This window comes from Vulpes lagopus, chromosome X, assembly GCF_018345385.1.
Source record: "Vulpes lagopus strain Blue_001 chromosome X, ASM1834538v1, whole genome shotgun sequence".
NCBI lineage: Eukaryota > Metazoa > Chordata > Mammalia > Carnivora > Canidae > Vulpes > Vulpes lagopus.
The window spans coordinates 106,368,334-106,374,933 of record NC_054848.1 but is presented as its reverse complement, the minus strand read 5'-3'; the positions used below and the strand labels follow the sequence as shown (position 1 = coordinate 106,374,933).

Here is a 6,600-nt window from a genome sequence, read left to right as displayed (position 1 = left end):
CTCAGTTTGTTTCCCAGAGTTAAGAGTCTCTCTTGGTTTGTCTTCTCTGATCTCTCCCCATTCAGTTCCCCTCCTTCCTTTATGGTCCTTTGCAGTATTACGCATATGAATGAAAACCATGTAATTGTCTTTCTCTGATTGACTTATTTTATTCAGCATGATACCCTCCAGTTCCATCTACATTGATGTAAATGGTAGGTATTCATCCTTTCTGATGGCTGATGTGATATCTTACATCTTTGTTATCCATTTATCTGTCGAAGGACATCTCAGCTTCTTCCACAGTTTGCCTATTGTGGACATTGCTGCTATGAACATTGGAGGGCAGGTGCCCTTTATTTCAATACATCTGTGTCTTTGGGGTAAATACCCAGTCATGTAATTGCTAGGTTTTGGGTAGTCATTTTTAACTTCTTGAGGAACATCTGCACTATTTTCCAGAGTGGCTGCACCAGCTTGCCTTCCCACCAACAGTGGAAGAGGGTTCCCCTTTCTCCATGTCCTCACCAACATTTGTTGTTTTATCTCTTGAATTTTAGCCATTCTCACCCGTGTAAAGTGGTATCTCATTGTGGTCTTGATTTATGTTTCCCTGATGACAAGTGATGTGGAGCATTTTTTCATATGCCTGTTGGCCACATGTAGCTCTTCTTTGGAGAAAGATCTGTTGATTACTTCTGCCCATTTCTTGACTGGATTGTTTGTATTTTTGGGTATTGAGTTTGATAAGTTCTTTATTGATCTTGGATACTAGCCCTTTATCTGATACGTCATTTGCAAATATTTTCTCCCATTCTGTAGGTGGCCTTTTAGTTTTGTTGACTGTTTCCATTGTTGTGCAGAAGCTTTTTATCTTGATGAAGTCCCAATAGTTCATTTTTGCTTTTGTTTCCCTTGCCTTTAGATATGTGTCTTGTAAAAAGTTGCTGTAGTTGAGGTCAAAAGGTTGCTGCCTGTGTCCCCCTCTAGGATTTTGATGGATTCCTGTCTCACATTTAGGTCTTTTGTCCATTTGTACTTTATTCTTTTTGATGCTATTATAAATGGAATTGTTTTCTTCATTTCCATTTCAGATTTTTCATTGTTAGTGTACAGAAATGAAACTTATTTTTATGTATTGATTTAGTGTTCTGCAACTTTCCATAAAGATTCACTTTATAGTCCCATGCACATTGTAAGCTCCTTTTTGTATCCCCCACACTGTCTTGCACAGCATAGGTGTTTTAGGCACCTTTTGCTTAATGACATTTCTGTTTATTTTCAGGTTTAAAAAAAGATTCACAACCTTGAGAAGTTATTGGAAAAAGTAATTCTCACCATCTTCACAACAAAGTTAATTACAGCAGAAACTTAACCCGTTATCACAACTATCTCTGAGAAACAAGGATAAGTTTGCTGTGCTGTAGAGTGGTGCTGGATATAACTGGTTTCCTAGAATGTGGCACTCAAGGGAATTGCCTTCCAGAGGTTAAGAAAAAGCAATGGAGCTTTTTATAGTTGTGATTCTCCATCAGTAAAGTTTGGCTTTGGCCCTAAGAATATCCTTTGAAATGATAGTTTGCTTTCTTATTTGTTTTCCCACTTGAGGAAGGGTATGGTGTTAACTCTCTAGATGAAATCCTACTATAGTCCTGGTATCTGCAGCAGGTCATGTTGCTGGCACTGGCAACTGTCTTCTTTCACTACCATTGTCCTCTGCCACACCTTAGCTCCTCACGATTCTTTGCCTGGGGAGATGAATTGAACATTTCATTTATTCAATCATTTATTCATTTATGAGAGAGAGAGAGAGAGAATGTGCATGTGCAGACCTGAGAGAGCAGGGTTGGGGAAGGGCAGAGGGAGTGGCAGAGAATTTCATGTGCACTCCATGCTGACTGCAGAGCCCAATGCAGGGCTTGATCTCATGACCTTGAGATCATGACCTGAGCTGCAACCAAGAGCCAGATGCTCAACCGACTGAGGCATCCAAGTGCCCTTCAAACCTTCATTCTTGAATGGTTTGACCATTAGATGTTCTGTCTCAGGTTATTATAATTATCCTTTGGCTTTTTTTCAACTTCATTGACAAATAAAGTGTAAGATATTTAAAGTGTACATCATGATGATGCAATATACATACGCTGTCCATAGACTTTAATCACAAAACATGGGAGTATCCAGAAGCTCTCTAGACATATCAGACATACTCTTCCATAGCTCTTTTGTAGTAGGAACTCAATTTTCTTTGATAGTCAGGTTCAGTCACCCCAGTTGGTAGAGTACAGCTCTTCTTTGCCTGTTAATTGAGAGGTCTGGGGAGTCCAAAGTGGTCAGCTGGAAGTCTCAACTTCCTATTCAATGGAGTAATTGTTTTAGCCTCTGGTGAAAGCATTTATTTCTTTAGAATGAAGACTTCTAGCCCAGAAGAGCTAGAGCTCTTGTCGTGGGGAGAGGAAGCAAAAATTTCATATGGTTTTGCTAGGGGTAATAGAGAGGCACTCCCATTTCCATACCTTGATTGCAGGATCCATAAATCCATGTGATAAGAGGAACAGCACCATATACCTGTGCATATAAATACTTAGCTAGATCATGACCATCTCCTAGAGACTTTCTCCAGACCATCAAGTTACTGCCACTTATGGGTTCCTTGCTTAGAAGTGATGCTATTTGGAATACCTTGGTGGTGAATAAGGCATTTTTTAAATCTACAAGTATCGGTGTCGCAAAAGCGCTATAGGTGGAAAGGAAAATCCATATCCAGAGTAAGTGTCTATTTGAATAGGCACAAAGCACTGCCCTTTCCTTAATAGAAGTGTTCCATGGTGAACTCCCTGCCACCTGGTAGCTGGCTGATCACTCTGGAGACTGGTGTCATACCAGGGGCTCCATGCTGGCATCTGCACCTGGCAGACTGGGCACTCAGCAATGGCTGTAGTGAGATCAGTGAGTGGAGGCCCATGTTGCTGAGTATAACTTCCATCCCTGCCACTTGGTCACTTAGTTCTTGAGCCCACTGGATTTTGACATGACTGCTGGGGAAGGGCCTGATGGATATTTACATAGTGGGTCCCCTAGCAGATTATTAAACTTCTGCACCAGTAAGATTATTCTTTGCTGATCACCCATGTGACACACTTATCTTCATATCATATGTCTGTTCAGACAGATGTATCCACATACCTCTTCCTTAGACCTCCTTATCACAAACTTTCAGTCATGTATTTTCAAAGTCCCTGACCATTCAGGTAATTACTCAGACATGGCCTATTCATGTCTATACACTCATACCTCTGGTCATCTCTCCTCCAGGCAGAATGAAAAAGCAGGTACACTGCTCAAAATTTTCCCTCTGGGAGGCTTACCCTTCACCAGTGTCCTTCATGGCTGTCCCAGGTGGGACTGCAGTGCAGCAGCTGTCCACTTTTGGCCTGTGTGGTAAGCAAGATTCTAATTATGCACTGCCACCCCTCCTCCCCCAATATTCAGTCTTCTGGTTTATTTGAATACTAATATGAGCATTACTGTGGTGAGATTTTTTTTACTGCAAAAGTGATTATTTTTTTTTTGGTAGCATTGAAAGGAAAACAGCACAATGGTATTTCTACCATGAGGTGAAAACAATGTTTAAACATCATTATCAATCAAACATACTCCAAATGAGAGTATGTTTTATGAAGATACCAAAGCACAGGCAAATATTAACACAATGGTACAGGAATCTGTAATACTGAAAATAACTCTCTGACAGAATGTCTAAAAACATATTTTTTGAATTCTAAAACCAGAAGCAATCCCTTCCAAACAACTGTGTCAGGAGTGAAACAAGCATGTTCCATCAATACTCTAACAATTTCATTGTAATACTTTTTACTGCTGTGACACTTTTATATAAATTTTGCTGTACTTAAAATAGGCTTTGAAAGTGGAAAAGTGTACAATGTTCTAGATAAAATGATTAAGGGATGCAATTCAATAAGGTTTCCCCTCCTCTCCCTTACTATCAATGATTACTTTTATAGAGGTTGAATTTTAAAATATACCCCCTCCCTCTGGGGCACCTGTGTGGCTCCGTTGGTTAAGCATATGACTTTAGCTCAGGTCATGATCTCAGGGTTCTGGGTTTGAGCCCCACGCAAGTGTAGTGGGGCTCCCTGCTTGGTGGGGAGCCTGCTTCTTCCTTTGCACTCTCCACCCCATGCTCACTTTTTCTCTCTCGCTCAAGTAAATAAATAAAATCTTCAAAAAATGAAATAAAATACAGCCCCCAAATGGAAACCTAAGTTTTAAATCTTAATCATATATAACTGGAAAAGTAGACTTATATTTGAATACCTTTTATAAGACCTTTTCTAGTCCCGATTAGACTAATATCTGAACTAGAAGACTCACTTTTGCTTTTGTAATTGTGATTTTTCACTGCTGTCTTCTATAGCTTTTACAGAGCTCATGGTCCCTAATACCCCCCCCACCCCCATCCCTGTTTCCTGGGTGGGGAAATGGCTGCCATAATAAACTTCTCACTGATAGAGTTTCTGGAAACATGTGCTGTTTGTTATCATGTAAGAGGGACTCAATTTGGGCATTCTGGGTGGATGGCCTACAGGTTTTCTTCTGGTGCATACCGGTCTCCAGCATGAAAAATGCTAGGAACTTGGGGAACTGCACTTTCTAAAAGGTTGGCAGTCAGGGTACTGTCAAATATTGAAGAATCTGGTCCCAGTGATAATCAGCATCAGTACAGAAAGTGTCTGCGTTGACCCAGCTGCTGATACGCATCCTGGGTCAAGGCCAGCCCCATATTGTGCTTGGTGGCTTACCAAGTTTTTATGGTCAGCTCATCAGCAGTGCCAGAGAAACTGGGCCCCTAAAGAGAGAACATCGCACTCAGGACGTTCTTGCTGCTCTAACTCTCCTACCTTTTTGAAGACACAGTAAAAGCCTGAGGCTAAATAGTGATCCTTGTCTAGCATAAGTGTAAATCCAGCAGAGTCCTGAGTATTTTTAAAAAGATTTTATTTATTCATGAGAGACACACAGAGGCAGAGACATAGGCATAAGGAGAAGCAGGCTCCCTGAGGGGTGCCGGATGCAGGACTTGATCCCAGGACCCCGGGATCACCACCTGAGCTAAAGGCAGACGCTTAACCACTGAGCCACTCAGGCACATGGTCTTGAGTATTTTTTACCGTTTCCTATACAAAATGCAGCTCCCCCACCGATGTTTGGTTTAGGAGAACTTGGCCCCTCCCCAGTGGCCGAAGAAGTGGGGGAACTGGGCATGAAGCACCCCATCTTCCAAGCTGCATTTTTCTGTGGGGCAATCTCTGGGGTCACTGCCCAGGGACTCATTAGGGAACAACTGGATGGCTCCAGGACAGACACCGGCGGGACCAGATAGAAACCGTCCTCAGACTCCGAGGCTGCCCTCGCTGACTCATCCCAGCCCTGGAGGAGGGGGTGCCTGGAAGCCCCGCACGTCCCCGCCTGGCAGCTGCAGCACAGCCAGCGCCGCAGCCACTGGGAACCGGAGCTCGGGGTCCGCGGGGCCCGCGGGGCCCGCGGGGAAGGCGCCCCACTGCCAAAGGACTGCACCTCCGCTCTGCAACCTTGGCCTTCAGCGCCCTCACCTCCTGGTCCTCGCTGCTGCAGCAGCCCCGCAGCCTCCTCCCACCCTGGCGGTGACCTCCTGTGATGGGCTTTTGCAGCTGGCAGAAGCTCTCTATATCCAGTGTTCCTGGGATGGGCCTGTGGCTGGGCCTTACACACACAGGTGAGTCCTTTAAAGGCAGGCAGCTCGCTGGATCAGGGAGCAGAAGAGGAATTCAAGAAGGATTTGCCAGGCCTTACCGCTTTGCAGGTGCTCCTGTGCAGGTGCTCTATCGTTTTAGCCAACTCGTCCCTAGACATCGTAGGGGTCCGCGCCAGGAGGGTGGGAAGGTGTGCAGGAGGACCTAGGAGCTGGCAGTGGCCCCTGGCTGGCACCCAACAAGGCAATGGGGACCTCATTTTTACAGTCCTAAACACGTGAATAGATCCTCAGCATATCAGTCAGGAAGGAGCTGGAAATCAAAACCACAATGAGATCCCACTTCACACCCACCGGGTTAGCTGTTAACAGGTGTTTAACAGGTGTCCTGAGGAGACTGGGACCCTCCAACACTGAGGGTGGGAATGCAAAATGATGCAGCATCATGGCAGAAAAGGCTGGCATTTCATTAAAAAAAAGAAAAACTACACATAAAGTTACCAAATGATCTAGCAATTTCACTTCTAGGTATATACTCAAGAGAAATAGAAGCATGTGTCCACACAAAAATTTGTACATGAACAAGATCCAACATTGCATTGCTTCCACCTCCTTACCCCACCCTTCAGAACCATTCTCACACATTTACCCCAGGCTACTATATGTCTATTGGAAAAGTTGTGCTGTTCTTTGGGTGAATATCATGTCTCCTCATGGGTCTCATTTTTTAACTCACTGTTTTGGCTCATGGGCACTCAGGTCCAGGTATAGATAGGTTAAGGAGCAGTGAGAAGTGGTGGTGGGAGCTACAGAGGAGGATCAGCAGAGCCCTGCCAGGTCACTATCTCAGGTGAGACCCTTAGAGGTTC

At 44.0% G+C, this 6,600-nt stretch overlaps 1 pseudogene; it reads right to left on the bottom strand.

Annotated features, from left to right (window-relative positions):
• Positions 1–4,398: 4,398 nt before the first annotated feature.
• On the bottom strand, positions 4,399–5,892 carry LOC121482681 (annotated as a pseudogene).
• Positions 5,893–6,600: the final 708 nt, after the last annotated feature.